The sequence below is a fragment of the Suricata suricatta genome, chromosome 12 (assembly GCF_006229205.1).
Source record: "Suricata suricatta isolate VVHF042 chromosome 12, meerkat_22Aug2017_6uvM2_HiC, whole genome shotgun sequence".
NCBI lineage: Eukaryota > Metazoa > Chordata > Mammalia > Carnivora > Herpestidae > Suricata > Suricata suricatta.
This window is the reverse complement of record NC_043711.1, coordinates 31,148,789-31,165,762: the sequence shown is the minus strand read 5'-3', so window position 1 is coordinate 31,165,762 and position 16,974 is coordinate 31,148,789. Positions and strand designations below refer to the sequence as shown.

General features: G+C 47.6%; 1 long non-coding RNA gene across 1 annotated transcript; it reads left to right on the top strand.

Moving 5' to 3' along the window:
• The first annotated feature begins 1,111 nt into the window (after positions 1-1,111).
• Positions 1,112-15,615, top strand: LOC115275426. The gene is made up of 4 exons (XR_003901559.1): positions 1,112-1,190; positions 1,919-2,092; positions 14,492-14,606; positions 14,832-15,615. It is a non-coding gene; the product is annotated as an uncharacterized LOC115275426 (long non-coding RNA).
• The last annotated feature ends 1,359 nt before the right edge of the window (positions 15,616-16,974 follow it).

Sequence of the window (16,974 nt, the reverse complement as noted above, 5' to 3'; positions counted from 1 at the left end):
TGTTTATTTTTGAGAGACAGATACTGAGCACAAGCGGGAGAGGGGCAGAGAGAGAGGAAGACACAGAATCTGAAGCAGGCTCCAGGCTCCGAGCTGTCCGCACAGAACCCGGTGCGGAGCTCAAACTTAGGAACCGAGAGATCATGACCCGGGCGGAAGTCAGATGTCCAATCAACTGAGCCGCCCAGCCGGGCAAGTCCTCTGCTTGAAAGGGCCCTCATCCCATCACCCACCTCATTACCTCATCTCAACCTAATTACCTCTCAAGGCCCCACCTCTAAATACCCTCATTGGGTGTTAGGGCGTTAACGTATGAATAATGGGGAGGGGTATTGAATTTTTGCTTTTACAACAGAACGCTGCTTCTGACACTTCAGGTCACCAAATGGTGGGCTTTGGGTGTTCCCCACCACAAGCACTTCTGCCAAGTAGCCTATAATTTAACTCAATTCTGTCCCTGTCCACGTGGGGACAGTGTCAGACCCCACAGACCAAGGGTTCAGCCCGTCTGCTCCCGCCCACTTCAGATGCCCGTTGCAAGGAACAGGTCCCCAGGCTACCCACAACTTCTGTGTCACATGGGAGATTTTCACAGCCCACTCCTCGGGTTAAGTCATTGTGCTAGAGAAGCCCACAGAGCTCGGAAAAGCGCTTGCTTACGTTTACCAGCGGATGAAAGGATATGGTAAAGAGTAGAAATAACTGCCAGGGGAAGGGGTCTGGAGGGCGAGCTCTGGGCGTGTTAAAGGCACGGGAACTGCGGTCCTCAGGGAACTGAGGTGCGCCACCCTGCTGGAACACGGGTGTGCTCACCAACCTGGAAGTTTCGGAACTCCATACTTGATTCTAGAACACATGCGGATAATACACTACTCCTGTCTTCCCTCCTGATCCCCAAGTCACCAGTGTGGGCAGAAGGAAGAGAGCAGGAATGTCCCAGCCAAACCCAGACCCCAGCACCTGTTGAAGATTTTACCTCACCTTCCACAGAGGGGACAAGTCCCCTCAAACAAGGGCGAGGAGTAGGAAGTGTTACCTCTTTGAGTATTAACCTGGGAAGAGCCCTTCAGGGTCATCGAATCCCCACTTTACAGAAGGGGAAGGTGATGCCCAGAAAGGGAAGGGACTGGCCCATGACCACACAGTGTGTCAGTAGGACAGGATGCATAGAAAGTAGAAGCTGGAAGAAGGTATGAAAATTGTATACCCTCCCCCCTCATTTAGATAAGGGGAAATTGAGGCCCAGAGGGGAGGTAGTGACAGCTAGGACAAGAATTCAGGACGGAGTTGCCACTGTGCCTGCACTTAGGATTTGGTGTTCTGCTCCCAGGTCTGGAAATTCTCATTTTGCCTCTCAATTTGTATTTGCAAGGGAGGTCTTACGGGACAGCAGAGTGAGTCCTGAGGGCTGGGGGCCTCAGTTTGTGTGAAGCCCTGCCTCTCACTGCCTCCCCAGGTGGGGTCTGAGCCCCTGGGGGTCCCACGCCTGGCCCCCTCTGCTCCTCCCCACTCTCCCTGCCCCATCCCTACGGCAGCCACCCCCGGGGGCCTGTGGATGGGGAGGGTTGGCACACACGCCCTACAGCGTCTCAGGGAAGGGCATGACTGCAGCCATTTCTGCCTGAGGTTGGCAGGTCTGTGGCATGTCCACTGGGCAGCCCAGCAGGCCTGAGCCTCTTCTTGGCCCTGACTCAGGAAGCCAGTACATCCTAATACGGAGGATGCACGTTTTGGGGGCGCCTGTGCATCGTGGGTTGGAGTGAAGGGCCTATGGGAAAGGCCTTGTACTTCCCTCTCACCCCGTGCACTTGGTGGTTGTTGAGTCTGCAAAGGAACCAAAGCCTTGCATGTTAGTACCTTGAACTGCACCTCTTCCCTTCTTTCTGAACAAGGGGCTCTGCATCTTGTTTTGTTCCAGAACCTCAAATTAGGCTACAGGTCGGGACTCGGGACTTTTGATTGCTCCTCCCATCAGCCTCCAGCTCCAACTGGGCAGCACTAGCTTTTTAATAGTCAAGCTACTATGCTCCAGACCCTGTGCTAAGCACTTTTCTTATATTTCGTGTCTGAAGGCTTGCAAGAACACAGTGAGGTATGTACTGCTAGCACACATTGGACCCAGTAACACACGGTAGACTCATTTTAAAGGTGGGGAAGGGGGAGGCACAGACAGGCGATGTAAACGTGCCTAAATCCAGCAGCGGACGAGCAAGTGAGGCAGGCTTCCCGCCTAGGCAGCATGTCCACTTGTCCTGCCCTGATCTGTGGACGGTGGGGCCGGAGGAGGGAGGCACAGTGTCTGGGAGCTGGCTTCCCTGCCTCTGCCCCCTACCTCCCCCCCGCCCTCCGCCTGCTTTCGGGGGACGTGTGTTCCTCCCAGCCTCAGCCACTCGCCCGCCCTGGGCCCTCTGAGGGGAGGAGACCACGTGGTCCAGATCACCGTGTAACCAGGCAACCGTTCCAAGATGCTGCTTTTCCTTCACGCTCTTTCTGCCTTGTTCCGTATCTGTCAGGCAGGCATGGCTCCTGGGAGCACCCAGAAAATCATCCTTAAGAAATGAGGCTGACTGGGGAGGCCTGCGGGGATATTTCATATTCATCTCTTCCAACCCTGTGCTCCAAAGTCTTGAACTTGCCTGTTGAGGATTCTGAGAGAATGGTGGGAATCCAGATTGCCTGGGATTGGATCTTGATGGAGAGGGAGGGGGGGTATGGGGAAGGCAGGCCGGGGCGATGTTTGGTGTAATGTTACAGTCAACCCGTGGCTGCTCCCCAGACCCCCCTGCTCCCCCAGGATGGAGATTCAAAGACCTTGCTCTCTGAGGCAGCTTGAAGCTTAGAAATCTGCCTACCGCTCACAGTTCTGCCGTCAGATACATGAGGGGATGGCCAAGATTTCTTGAGCTTCTATTCTATTCCCTGTGCCAGACATTAGGGAAAGAAAAATTAGCAAATCAGACCCCATTCCAGTTTCACAGATGGGAAAACAAAGTCTCAGACAGGCAGAAAGGACCTGTCTCTAGCCATGACAGCCTCTGGATGCCACTAGCAATGCTGCTTTTATTAGACCAAAGGAATTTAGGAAGCTTCGAGGCCAGGGGAAACTGAGGAACAGGGAGGCAAAGTGTCTCCTCCCAGGCCATATAGTTTGCTTGCCTTCAAGGCCATCAGGAACTCCTTGAGCTCACTTTCGACCTGTTCTTGGCTTCAGTAACTGTTAGAACTCCAGACCGCCTATTCTCGGAAGCCTGCTGCATGGGCTAATGTCCGTGTGTGTCCAGAACAGTAGTTCGGCAGTAGTAGCCGCCCAATGGGGTAAAGACTTGTTCCTGCCTCATAAGAGCAGGGGATCGAGGATAATGACTTCATCTCTGGGTCTCAGTTTCCTCCTCTCTAAAATGGGGATAATAATACTGATGTTATAGGATTATTATAAAGATTAAATGTGATCATTTGTGTCATGTGTTGAATACAATGTTGAATACTCTTTGTGTTCAATTTGTTTTTAAGTTTGCTTAATTATTTTGAGAGGGAGTGTAGGCAGGGGAGAGGCAGAAGGAGAGGGAGAGAGAGAATCCAAGCAGGCTTTCAGCACAGAGCCTGATGCAGGGCTCCGACTCACGGACCATGAGATCATGACCTGAGAAGAAATCAAGAGTCAGACGCTTAACCGACTGAGCCACCCAGGCTCCCACGTGTCCGACTTTTATGACGGATGGTTTCAAATCCTCAACCAGGTAAAGAATGGGGTTTATATCATACTCTTTGTTTCTTTCTTGGTAACCCCGAAGCCTAGGACTGTGGTTTTAAAACGGTAGATACTCAGTGTATGTTTTCTCAGTAGAATTTTGAAAAGTGTCGAAGTGAAGTCAAGGTAGACCCCAAATGGACAAAGCTGTGGTCCTCGCTTAGCTAAAATTGAATGTAAGCGATTGGTCATCTAGCCTCGCCTTCCTTCCCTTGTCTCCCCCCAGACCGCCAGTCTTCTCTCACGGGGACCCTGGACCTGTCATTTCCTCCGTGATGTGAATTTAATATGAGAGTGCCTCTCTCCCCAGTCTTCACAGTCTTCTCTACAATTATGGAAATTCTCCCAACAGAAAAAGGAGGCGAGCCAGGGTGGAGGGCTCCTGACGGAGCTCAGGGAATGAGCCAGAGACCGGCTGGCTAGTCCCTAACCTCGACATCTAGGCTCTCTTTCCCAGCTTCCCTGGCTGCCAAGCGTGACCACGTGACTGAGTTCTGGCCAGTTGCTGTGCCCCACTTCCAACCCTGGCCCCTCAGACTGTGCATGTACTGTCCCCTCCCCCAGCCATGATGGGAGGTCCCCCAAGGGCTTCTCCTCATCGGGATCACTGAGTTTGGACTTTACCAAAGGGATGAACTTCTGTTATGTTCAGCCATTGAGTTTGAGGAGGGAGGTGGTTATCTGTTACAGCATCTACTGTTATCGTAAGTAATACAGTCATGAGGCAGGTGATCACAAAAGGAAGTTGAGTCAGCTGCCCCCTGGTATGTAAGGCCAGGGCAGCTGATGCAGGAAGCCAGCCAGGATTCAGATTCTTCCCCATTTCCTACCTGCACTTTTCTCCCAAAAGCTCTGAGCAAGCTACTAAAAAAAAAGGAAACAACAATCTTTCAAGTTGAGGCACCCATGATTACTTGATCATTTTCTTCTAACGAGATTCTGGAAGAATCAGAGAGCTGGAAAGTAGGGCAAGGGTTCTTTGATTTCAGCTCGGGTTTTTTATTTTTGCCTTGGCTGAGAGTTTAGAGTTAAAAATTCCCTGAGGGAAGAGTTCTTCAGGCTCTCCCTTTGCCGCCTGTCCCTCCTTCCTCCCCTCCCTGCCTCCTCCAGGGGAATGTGGCAGCAGGCAGCCTGGGATCCCAGCTGGCCCTGCGGCTTTTAGCTGTGAGACCTCAGCCCAGTTTCTCTCACCTCCCCGGGGTCCTCTGTCCCCACCTCTGTAAATTGAAGATACTGCCAGGGCCTTGCCAAGGCCTTGCATGGATTAGAGATACAGCTACAGCGTTCAAAGACCCACCTCAGAGGGAAAATGGCTCCTGCTTGTATTCTTACTACTTCTAAAGCTTACCTTCTCTAAATCTGGGTTTCTCTTCCACCCTTCACTCCATGACCATTTATTGAGCACCTGTTATGTAACAGGTAGCGAACAAAATGACCAAGTCTGCCCATGTACAGCTTGCGTTCTGGCAGAGAGGTAGATCTAATAGAAGTGAGCAGAGACATAAAATAATTGCAGACTGTAACAAGTGCTATAAAGGAAATGAGCAGGTTGCTGAGAAAGATCGTAAGAAGGAAGGAGAAGTGGGGTGGGGGGTGGTGCGCCTGGGTGGCTCAGTTGGTTAAGCATCTGACTTTGGCTCAGGTCATGATCTTGTGGTTCATGGGTTCAAGCCCCATGTCAGGCTCTGTGCTGACAGCCTAGAGCCTGGTGCCTGCTTTGGATTCTGTGGGTCCCTCTCTCCTTGCCCCTCCCCTGCTCATATGCATGCTCTCTCTCTCTCTCTCTCTCTCTCTCTCTCTCTCTCTCTCTCAAAAATAATCATTTACAAAATTAATTTTAAAAAAAGGAAGGAAAAGGTGAGGTCCATGTTGAATAGGGCAGTGAGGGAAGGCTACTGTGGCATTTCTATTAACCTCAGAGACTGGGAGGCAACCAGACAAGAGATGCAGTGAAGAAGGAACCCTCTGGGTGGGAAACTGCTGGTATAAAGGTCTGTAAGTGTTCAGGAGGCCAGTGTGAGCAGATGTGGGGGGGAGGGACCCCGAGAGAGGACAGGCCACATCCTGCCAGGCCAGCTATGGTATAGTAGGAGAATTTTGAAATGTGCGTAAGTGTAATGAGAAGCCATTTGAATAGGGAGTTTGTGTTCCAAGTTCTGTTTTTACAGTCCTGGGTCTCTAAGCGTGGTCCCCAGACCAGCAGCTTCTGCATCAGCTTGGAAGTTGGGAGAAATGGAAATTCTCAGGACCACCCCAGACCTATCAAATAGAAACTCCAGGGTGGGGCCCAGCAGTCTGTGTTTGAGCAAACCTTCCAGGTGACACCAGTTCTACCTGTCTGGACTAGACGCTCAGTGGTTCCCAGTCCTGGCCTCACAAAAGACTCATCCAGGAGCTGGGGCGGCTCAATAGGTTATGTGTCCGACTCTTGACTTTAGCTCAGGTCATGATTTCATGGCTCGTGAGTTCGAGCCCCACATCCAGCTCTGTGCTGACAGCCTGGAGCCTGCTTGGGACTCTCTGTCTCCTCCTCTCCTTCTTCCTCTCCCCCACTCGTGCTCTCTCATAGAGAGAGAGCTTTAATGATCTATGAATGTCGAGAGACCTCCATCTCCAAGACCTTGACTTACTAGTCTGGGGTTAGCATCTAGGCATCGGTGCTTCCTTAAAGCCCCTAGGACGTTCCAGGGGCTCCGTGGCCAGCATCAAGATTGTACTGCTGGCTACAGCCTGGACTGGAGGGAGAGGGCACAGATTCATGAAGACCAAGTAGGAGGCCAGGGAGGTGGCCCAGGTCGGCCATGCTGGCGGCTCAGACTGGGGTGGTGACAGAGAAGGAGGAAGATTTCAATATTTGTAAGAGACGAAAACCAATAGGACTTTTAGATAGGTCGGATGTGGAGACAGAGGTGGGACTTAATTCAGCATCAGAGTGAAGATGACACCAGTATGACAGTGGAGACCCTGTGCTGGTAGGTGGCCTGCAGCTAGGAGAGCCTGGGAGCATGGACTGGACATTGAGAACGGGCACCTGAAGAGCTACACCTTCTCCATCTGCTTGGCAGTTAAGGCAGCAAAGATCACAGCCAAGTTAGCAACGCGAAGTTTATCCTGAACGACAGATAAGAGGAGCCACAAAGTGTGCAATGTGAAAGAATCTTCCTTTTTTCCTGAATGTTCTGGTGGGTCGTTTCTGTTTTATAACCAAGTTGCTCCAGAATGCTGATGGACAGCGGCAGGGAACACCCGGCTGACTGATGTATTCAGGAGTGACCAGCAGGGGGCGCGCCAGACTCGGAAATGTGCATTGCAGGGTGTGAGCTGAATCTTGCGGTTTCCAACTTAACTGAGAAAGAGATTCACTCTGGAAATAATAATCATATCTACATTTCTAAACAGCTTGTATGTACCCAATACTGTACTAATGCTTTACGTGTACAGTCTCACTTAATCCTGATAGCTCTTCAAGGCGGATGCTGTAAATGTCTCCACTATATGTCCACTCAGAGTGAATATGTGACTTGGTCATTGTCACACAGCTAGATGATGGCGAAACTGGGCTTGGTCTTCTTGCTTGTCTGACCCCAAAGGCATGTGGACACGTGTCTACCAGAAGGGCCACAGCAGCTCTTTCTTAGCTCTGGTGGTGCTTTTACTGAATCTTGGGGAAATGCCCTGGGAAGGTGACATCACCTGAATGAACAAAAAGCCTTTGAAATCAGACTCCCATGGTCCTGGGGGCACCTGAGGGGCTCAGTTGGTTAAGCATCCGACTTCAGCCCAGGTCATGATCTCATGGTTGGTGGGTTCAAGCCCCATGTCAGGCTTTGTGCTGAGCGCTCAGAGCCTGGAGCATGCCTCTGTTTCTGTGTCTCCCTTTCTCTCTGAACCTCCCCTGCTCACACTGTGTATCTCTCTCCTAAAAATAAATAAACATTAAAAGAACAAAATAAAGAAATCAGACTCCATGGTTCTGCAACTCACTTGCTGTGTGAGGGTGCGAAAGTTACCTAGTCTCTCAGTGCTAAAGTTTCTTCTTCTCTAAAATAGGGTGAGAGGGTGTTATCTAACTGACTCAGATCTTGAAGCCCAGAGGAGATGGTCAGTTAATGACAGCTTTTCTGCCCACAATGATTTCACAGGGGGTAGAAACATCTGTGGAAGTCCGAGAACTGTGCTGTCCAACAATATGCTGTCATGATGGAAACACTATCTGACTGCACTGTGTAATATAGGGTAGTCTAGCCTCATGTGCTACTAACCAGTTAGAACTGACTTTTAAATGTTATTTAATGGGAATACATTTATTTTCTTATATATTTTTAAATGTTTTATTTTATTTTTGAGAGAGAGAGAGACAGCATGAGCAGGGGAGGGTCAGAGAGAGAGGGAAACACTGAGTCTGAAGCAGGCTCCAGGTTCTGAGCTAGCTGTTAGTACAGAGCCCGACGCGGGGCTCAAACCTACAAACCATGAGATCATGACCTGAACCGAAGCTGGACGCTTAACCGACTGAGCCCCCCAGGCGACCCTACTTGTAATACATTTAAACAAACACTTGGGGTTGGTGGTACTGTATTGGAGAGTGCAGGTCTAATACAGATCTAAGCTCAAGGTCTGTGTATCCTCAAAACCCCTTGGGTGTTAGATAAAATAAGCCTTGTTCAACATTTAGAACCTGGCACACAGCAAGTGCTCCATGACTTTGAGCTTGTCTGATAGAAAGAAAAGGGAAAGGGCATCAGCACACAAAGCCACGTTCTGCACTGAACAAATTTTGTTAAACTGTGGGACTGAACTCTCAGACTTCCTCATGGAAAACCTCCCAGTCAAGCCAGAACTCTTGGAACATTTCTTCGAGATGTATTTAGTGGGGATAAAGGAAAAAAAAAAAACCTGTGTTCTAGGTAATAATATGAATATTCAAAACAAACTCCCTTCACTCATTCCCTGACTAAGGAAACACGTTCTCCTTTTCTGTGCCCTCTCTTCAATTTTCTCTTGCGATATTATAAACCGGACCGCTTCTTAGAAAGTTTTTAAAAATTTTTTAATGTTTTATTTATTTTTGAGAGAGAGTGCAGGATCAGGAGAAGGACAGAAAGAGAGGGAGACACAGAATCCGAAGCAGGCTCCAGGCTCTGAGCTAGCTGTCAGCACAGAGCTCGACAGGGGGCTTGAACCCACGACCTGCGAGATCATCACCTGAGCCACTCAGGCGCCCCTAGAAAGTTTGTTAAAGGCCTAAAATGTAAATAAAACAACTGATCCTTAGGAAACAGTACTTGGTCACACATTTCTCAGTTCTAAAATTTCATCTCTTTGGCCTTCACCTTTAAGCAGGGGTTGGTCGGCAAATCCCAGGATTCAGTGTTTGTATCTTGCGGCTCATAACAGAGTCATGACTAGTTCCTTCCAGGGAGGTCCCTGTCGGTGGACACTGTTGCTTATTTCTACCCAGGGGTGATTTCTATTCTGACAGTATTAGGACCAATTTGCTTTGCAGCCAGTTGACCGGAGTTCATGGGCACCTTCTTGCCTGTGTATTCCTGAGATGTGTAGTGTTTTCCTTGTGGACTGGCGCTCTGGGCTGCTGGCTGTGCCTATGTGATGTGACGCCCCTGTCACCCAGGCTCCCCTGTCTGCTCGCGGGGCTGGCGTTGCCGAACTCAGCTGCCTGGCACATCCTGTCCTTTCATGGCATCCTGAAGGTACCCTCTGGGTGCTCAAACTTGATACATAGTCCCTGGAACAGGACCTATGGTTCTAGAAACAAGTGGGCCTTCCTTTGGCGTGTATATGCAGTCTGGTTTTGCTGTATTTATATTTCTGGTTGCTCCGTGAAACTCACTACTAATGTTTACCACCTCCTCCAGACATCGCTTGGGTTCAAGATGTTCGCTCATTGTTCCCGAACCATAATTTCTCAATTCCAGTCTCTTTCAGACTAACCACTTACCTGTTCTCCTTCCTTCCCTCCTTTCTTCCTTCCCTCCTTCCTTTCTTCCTAGTAGGTAGTCACCGTGATTGTAAACGCTAGAGTCAGACTGCATTGATTAAATCATGGCTCCTCTATTTACTAGTGACATGACTTTACCTTTCTAACCCTCCGTTTTCTTGTCTGTATAACGGGCATAATGGTTGAGTTGTCATAGAATTAAGCAAGATCTTAAGAACAAGATCTGTATAGTCTGAGTCTCCTCTAACTCTATTGACTGTGATTATTATAATGCCCAGGACACTCTATAACCTTCAGTTTCTTAGGTTTCTAAAGACCCTCTTCTTGCCCTTGCAGATGGCAGGTGAGTCCCTGTTCTCCCATCACTACCCATGATCCTGAGTGACCTTTTGATTCCTGGTCTTTATAGAAATCCTTCATTTCCACGGGCCCAGTATAGTGTGAGAACGAATTGTTACCTAATTCTTATTTATAGTTTGCTTATTCCCCACAGTCACTGATAAAGAATAGCAAAAAGGTGCCTGAAATTGTATTATTATTTTTAGTAGCTTCTATGAAGTCTTGGATATTCAGAGTACCTCAGGGGGAGGCAAAGAGGCCGGGAATCTTTTCTTACCGAGGAGATGCGCCCAGCAGGAGGGAGAATTTGATACAAGTTCTAAGAGGCAGACAGAACAGAAAAGTACAAAGCGCTTTACACAGGAAGGCTCTGTAAGCTTCTGTGGTTTTACAGTGGATTTGATCAGGACAGACCAGCAGTTAGCTCCGAGACTTGGGAAGATCGGGGGCAGTACATTCTCCAGGTGTGTGTGTGTGTGTGTGTGTGTGTGTGTGTGTGTGAAATTCACTGAGAAAGAGATGAGCATGCGGTTATAACACGCATTTTCTTGATGCTGTTTATCTCATTTCTATTTTCTCAAGGGTCCCCCGAAATAGGGGTGCCTGGGTGGTTCAGTCGGTTGAGCGTCCAGCTTCGGCTCAGGTCATGGTCTCAAGGCTTGTGGGTTCAAGCCCCGCGTCGGGCTCTGTGCTGACAGATCAGAGCCTGCGGCCTGCTTCAGATTCTGTAGCTCTCTCTCTTTCTCTGACCCTCCCCTGCTCGCACTGTCTCTCTCTGTCTCTCAAAAATAAATAAAAAACATAAAAAAAGAGTCCCCCAAAATAGCAGTTTATGCACATTTGTCTTCTCATCAAATTTCGCTTTAGCAATAGTTGGGAAAACACAACCAGATGCTTTCTTTAAAAAAAAAAAGACATCTGTATATTGACATCGATGTCAAAATTAGTAGTCACTCTCCAGAAAATCATGTTTTTCAGTTCAGTTAATAATTAAATTGACCCAGCCACCTCTTAAATTCTGGGCCCACGCAGTGGGGGATAGGGAGTAGTGGCATGGTGCTGAACCCTGACCTGGCCTCGGGGAAATCAGCCTACCAACCTGTTCTTTCTTACAGTTCCCGGGAGAAATATGCACTAAGCCAGGTTTTCTATTTAAACAATTAAACTTTAATTACCTAAGTCAGATATGAATAGATTCTCCTCTAAAAAACTTAGTATGTCACAGACTTCCAGTTCCCCTACACCATTACGCCTAATTGTGATTCTGACCCTCCCTCTGGGTGTTACAAGGTCTGGGTGTATCTGTCTAGAACCTTCCCTTTTGTGTTTTTCTGCATATGTGCGTACACACAGAAAAGAAGTAGCATTGTTGAGTGTTTTTTCTCACAGACCATTTTCTCCTTGATTTTTCCTGGCCCCCTGCTCTGGACAACAAAGGCTAACTGAATCGCTCAATGGACATATTTCATCTTTCATTCCTACAGGGGAGTAGGGAATTAACTTAAGCCCTTGTAGGATACATGTTTGAAAATTACTTCCTAATATGGTGGGGGCTAATTTATTTCATCTCAACTTATTGATTATAGTTTGTCATTGTAATTTGTTGATCTTGAGAAAATTAAGGGAAAAAGTTTCCCCTAGGATGCTCTGTTCGTAGAATTCATGCTAGAAAGATTTTAGATTGCATCCATTTACATGTCCAGGCACCAGAGGGGACAGGATTGGACTCCCGTCTCCTGTGTTCTGGTCCACGTGCTCTTCCCTACCCCACGCTCACGGAGTCCTAGAACTTGGTTGGTGGGGAGCATGTCACAAATGACCAAGGAAAGAGCTCCCCAAGGGAATAATACAGTGAAATAAATATTCAACGAACACAAGACTTACTTATTTTTCTTTTAAAATAAGCAACAGAAGGTAGAAGGTATCAGACCCTACCCTACATTCACCTTCAGTAATAAAGAAATATGATCTCCCATGTTCACCCCCTTTCTCTATCCCGGCCCGCTCCTGTCTGCCACCCTGTCTCAGTTGCGCTCTCTTTCCTGAATCCATTTCGGTCTTCAGTAACTTTCTGCTTTGAATTTCTTAATAGCAAAGCTAATTGCCAATGTTGATTATGCTTATTCTGCAAGGGATAAAATGGAGAGCTTACCGTACATTTTCTAATTTTTCCTCTCAGAACACTAGATGAGATTGGTACTGTTATTGTCCCATTTTACAGATGGGAAAACTGAGACTCAGAAAGCGTAGGGACCCCAGCCAAAATCTCTTAGCAGTAAGTGCCAGTACTAGGATCCAGCTTTACTTGTTCCTTAACTCTGAAGCTCACACTCTCAACTCGACCCTAGACATGTTCAGTTACTTTTTGAAAGAAGCAAGAAGAAATATTCAGGGTAGAATGGGCAGAACACGTACAGACTGTTAACAAGCTCTAGAAAACTGCCCTGTAAGCAGTAGGAGCTCAATAGTGGAAATACGAAATATTCTGAAGACCATTAATATGTGTGAAGCACCTAGAAGTCTATCTGCAACCTAAGTTCGAAATGAGTATTAGACGTTATTATTGATGTGTGGGGCTGTGTCTGTGTTCATGCCTGCGGATGTCTCGGAGACAAGGCCTTTCTTGTCCAGAGTCCAATGTCATGGGGGCCAGGGATGCGACAGAGATGCTTTAAATCGACTGCCCTGCAGGGTGCTTGGGTGGCTCAAGTGTCCAACTTTGACTCAGGTCATGATCTCGTGGTTCATGAGTTTAAGCCTCACACCAGGCTCTATGCTGACAGCTCAGAGCCTGCTTCCAATTCTGTGTCTCCCTCTCTCGCTGCCCCTGCCCCCTTTCACTCTGCCTCTCTCTCTCAAAAATAAATAAACATTAAAACAAAATTAAAGCGACTGCCCTGAACTACCACCTCCAGGAAGCTAGAGGGCTTGGGCTTGCTAACAAAACCATCTGGGCTCTTTGAAGAGAAGGTTTGAGTCCTTTCATAGGACTAAGGTTTAGAGTTGGGGACCTTCTCCCGCATTTTGTTTCCTTTCCTGCAGAGCACAAATACTGTTACTGCTTTCTTCCTGGACTTCTACGCCTTCGGCTGTTTGTCCTTTGCCCTGTTACATTTCCTGTACGTGGGTCCCTTTAACCTGTATTTGAAATGTCAGTCATTGTTCGCCACACCTTCGGGGCCAAGCTGCACACAGCCCAAGTAGACATCAAACCATGTAATCTATCTTTTACCTTCCCCAGACATGATGAGTCAGCTAGGATAGGATCGGTCATAATGTCATGTTGAGTCTGGCCACCAGCTTGGGTCATGCGCAAGATAAGGAAGTAGATGAAAAAACCTAAATGGGACAATGTGGTGGCTCCCTTCTTGGGTCTCCAGTTCTATGTCCATTGGCACCTCACTAAACTGGCTCCTATTAACATTTATTTATATTTGAGAGACAGAGTGTGAGTGGTTGGGGGTGGGGGCACAGAGAGAGAGGGAGACACAGAATCCGAAGCAGGTTTCAGGCTCTGAGTTGGCAGCACAGAGCCCCCTGAGGGCTCAAACTCACAAACCATGAGATCACGACCTGAGCCAAAGTCAGATGCTTAACCAACTGAGCCACACAGGTGCCCCTCTGTCTCCTATTCTTGATTCCACAATCTGTTTTCTTTCCTTCCTTCCTTCCTTCCTTCCTTCCTTCCTTCCTTCCTTCCTTCCTTCCTTCCTTCCTTTCTTTCTTTCCTTCCTTCCTTCCTTCCTTTCTTCCTTCCTTTCTCTTTCTCTCTTTCTCTCTTTTCTCTCTCTCTCTCTCTCTCTTACTTGAGTTAAATTGAGTGAGGTTTTTGTTAGGTGGATCTAGACAAGCTTTTACTAGGATACTTCCTAATCAGGTAATTAAATTCTTTGAGGCCATTGTCCCTATGTGCCTCTCACAGTGTAAGATGCTGTCTAGTGCATTGTAAGTACTCAATAAGTATTTGTTTCTTGATGTTGGAGATGTCACAGAGTGGAAATTTCCTTGATTGGTGGATTTGGATTCTTCTTTGTTTTCTTGAGGGAGAGAGGCCACGTGGCAATAATAGAAGTCATTCATTTGTTCATCCAAAGACATTTATTCTATGTAATAGAAATTCAAAGGTGAAACAAGGTTCAGGTTCTGCATTAGAAGCCTCTCTATTGAGCAGAGATGCCACAGCCAGCAGGTGCATTGCAGTTTGATTGGGTAGTGAAAACTGACTGACATGTGCCCTGTCTGTAACTGCTGTGATCTTTGGACACTCTTGCAAACTCCAGGAACTCTAGAAAACTCAGATGTGAATGCCAGCACTCCCGCCGGCCATGGCCTTCCCAAGGACCTGTGATGGAGTGCACAACCTCATGGTGATGGATAAGTGTCCAGACCCGACCAAACACTAACGTAGAACTCCTTCCATTTTGTATCTGCATTGTTCATTCCAGCTTGCTAGTCACGTCTGAATTCAAGACTGGTCCACGTTGCCTCTGTTATTAGCATGGGGAGGATTACCTTTCTCCAAGATTTCACAACGAGTTGGAATATGCTCACAGTCAAACGGTATTTCCTTCCTTTTGGTCTCCCCTCACTTGGTGGGCTAGCTTTGCATCATGGCTGCGATCCCCTTCTGCCCGCCCTGCCCCCCGCAGTTTGAAAACTCATAGTATTTCCCATGGCAAAGGTGCAAGCCTCTGTCACTAACCATAAATGCATTGAATGAGATATTATGAATTATTGAATGATCAGTTCATAATTTAACATGTATCTTTGATTATCATCCCTCAGGCGACGTCTTGAGAACAGTGAAAATAAAGTAGATCCAGTCGGTACCTGTTGTTACCTTGATCTTGGAATCCACTGGGGAAGACAGTGTTCAGCAGAGGGTTACACAGATGACAGGACCAATGACATTGTCACACGAGGTGTGAAAGAAAATTGCCAAGTTGTCTGAGATCATATAATAGAAGGGGCGATGGATTTGTGTACCTAAAAGATGTCACAAAGTCCCACTGAGGCTGAGATCTCTGTAAGAGTAAATCAGGTAGGGAAGGAGGTGAGAGCATCTGGATTCGGGGAAGAATGTGTCCCGAAGCTCCAAGCAGGGAGGAATAGCCTGAATAACATGGTGGCATCAAATTTTCACCTTTCAGAGAACAAATGCTCTGTTTTATCCAAAATAACCGGCTGATAGGCAGAATGTCTCAATTGAATTAGAAACCGTTTTACTGACATCAAGGTGTTTAAAAATATGAGCAGTGATTTTGAAACAGTCGCCCCACCTTCTGGAGAGCAGAACCTCACACAACCCCGTGACCCTGGAGGAGCTTTCCAATACACAGGAGCCACTGAGGCCTGAAGATTCCTGGTTTTCTTTTGTGAACTATTGACCTCCCTGAGTTGGTAGAGACAAAAGCAGCCAAGTCCCCAAAGTATAATATTTAGGGGGAAATAAGCAGAAATGTCAGTCAAGCCTGAAAACTACTGCTGAAAACTGCTGCTCTTTCTGCTCCTTGGATTTGGGACTGCTTCTTCCCCACTCCCACTACTGCCATCATCATCATCATCATCGTCATCATCACGACCACCGCCATCCGCACCATCATCACCATCACATCACCATCACCGTCACCACCACCGTCACCACCACCACCATCACCATCTTTATCCTCACCACCACCATCTTCATCACCTCCACCATCACCATCTTAATTACCACCACCATCAGCACCACCACCAGAGTAGTAGCAGCAGTTAACACTTAGCCATTATTTCGGTGCCGGGCATTATGCTAAGAAGTACAGTGCATCATCTCATCAGATCCTAACCATACCCCATAAGGTGGGAACTGTTCGTTTGAACAATGTGAAATTGTCAACATTCAACCATTTTATGACATATAAAAGTGATCATTTCATATGGTTGAACCGGTGGGTTTAGAAAAATTGTGTGTGTTTTTATAACTGGGTAATGGCTGAGCTGAAAGACCCACCCTGAATGTATCGATACAGCGTGGCTGTGCTTTTGCTGAGGAGGGAGGAAAAAAATAAATAGCATAAAGTTTGTGGCTTTTCTCTTCCCCTGTCCTAGTTATCTCCTCTGTGTGTCTCGTGGGTTAAGAGAGGAGAGAAAAGTCGTAAGATCCTTAAGTCTGAAGATACTCCAGCAATTCTTAGCCTCTTCACTCTGCCGTGCCATCCCCTACTCTAATTCCATCTAAATCTGATTTTTCCCATGAAAGGTAATCATTGGAACACGCTACACAAAAGTCCAGGGGAAGGGTAGCTACAGGCACAGCCAGACTCAGGTTCTCAAACAATGCTGATAAAACCCTGTCTGTGGACCACTCGGGTCAGCTATGGACTGTTCCAGGCCCCTATCCCACAGCCTAACACCCCCACCAGAGAGAAAGAGAGAGATGAAAGGCTTAGGTGGGGGTGAAGAGAGAGAGAGAAAAGAGGGGAAGGTACTGCTTTTTTTTTTTAGTACTTACAACAAAATCCTAGGATGCCCATTGGTTTGCATATGTCACATACTCATGCCTTGGCTGGTGATGGCCACAGTTCTATCAGTGTTCTTTATATGCATTACCTTAACTCTTTCTCATAAGAGCCTTCTAGAGTTGGGGCTATTATTATCATTCCATTTTATAGAAGGGAAGAGTGAGGCACAGAAATGATAAGGTAAGTAGCTCAAGGTCACACCCTAGTAGGGTCTGGCCCCACCACACTGAGTGGCTGTCTGACTAAGGTTACAGACTGCAGGGACTGGCAACTAAGACTGATGTCCTGCCCTGGAGTGGGAAGACAGCATGCAGGACCAGCCGTATGGGGCCAATTGTCCCTCAGCTGCCTGGAATGAGGGCTGGGGAAGCTGATTTCCCAAAGGAACCCTGGGTGCTCTTACCCAGGATAAGGGAGTTTGGGTGCCA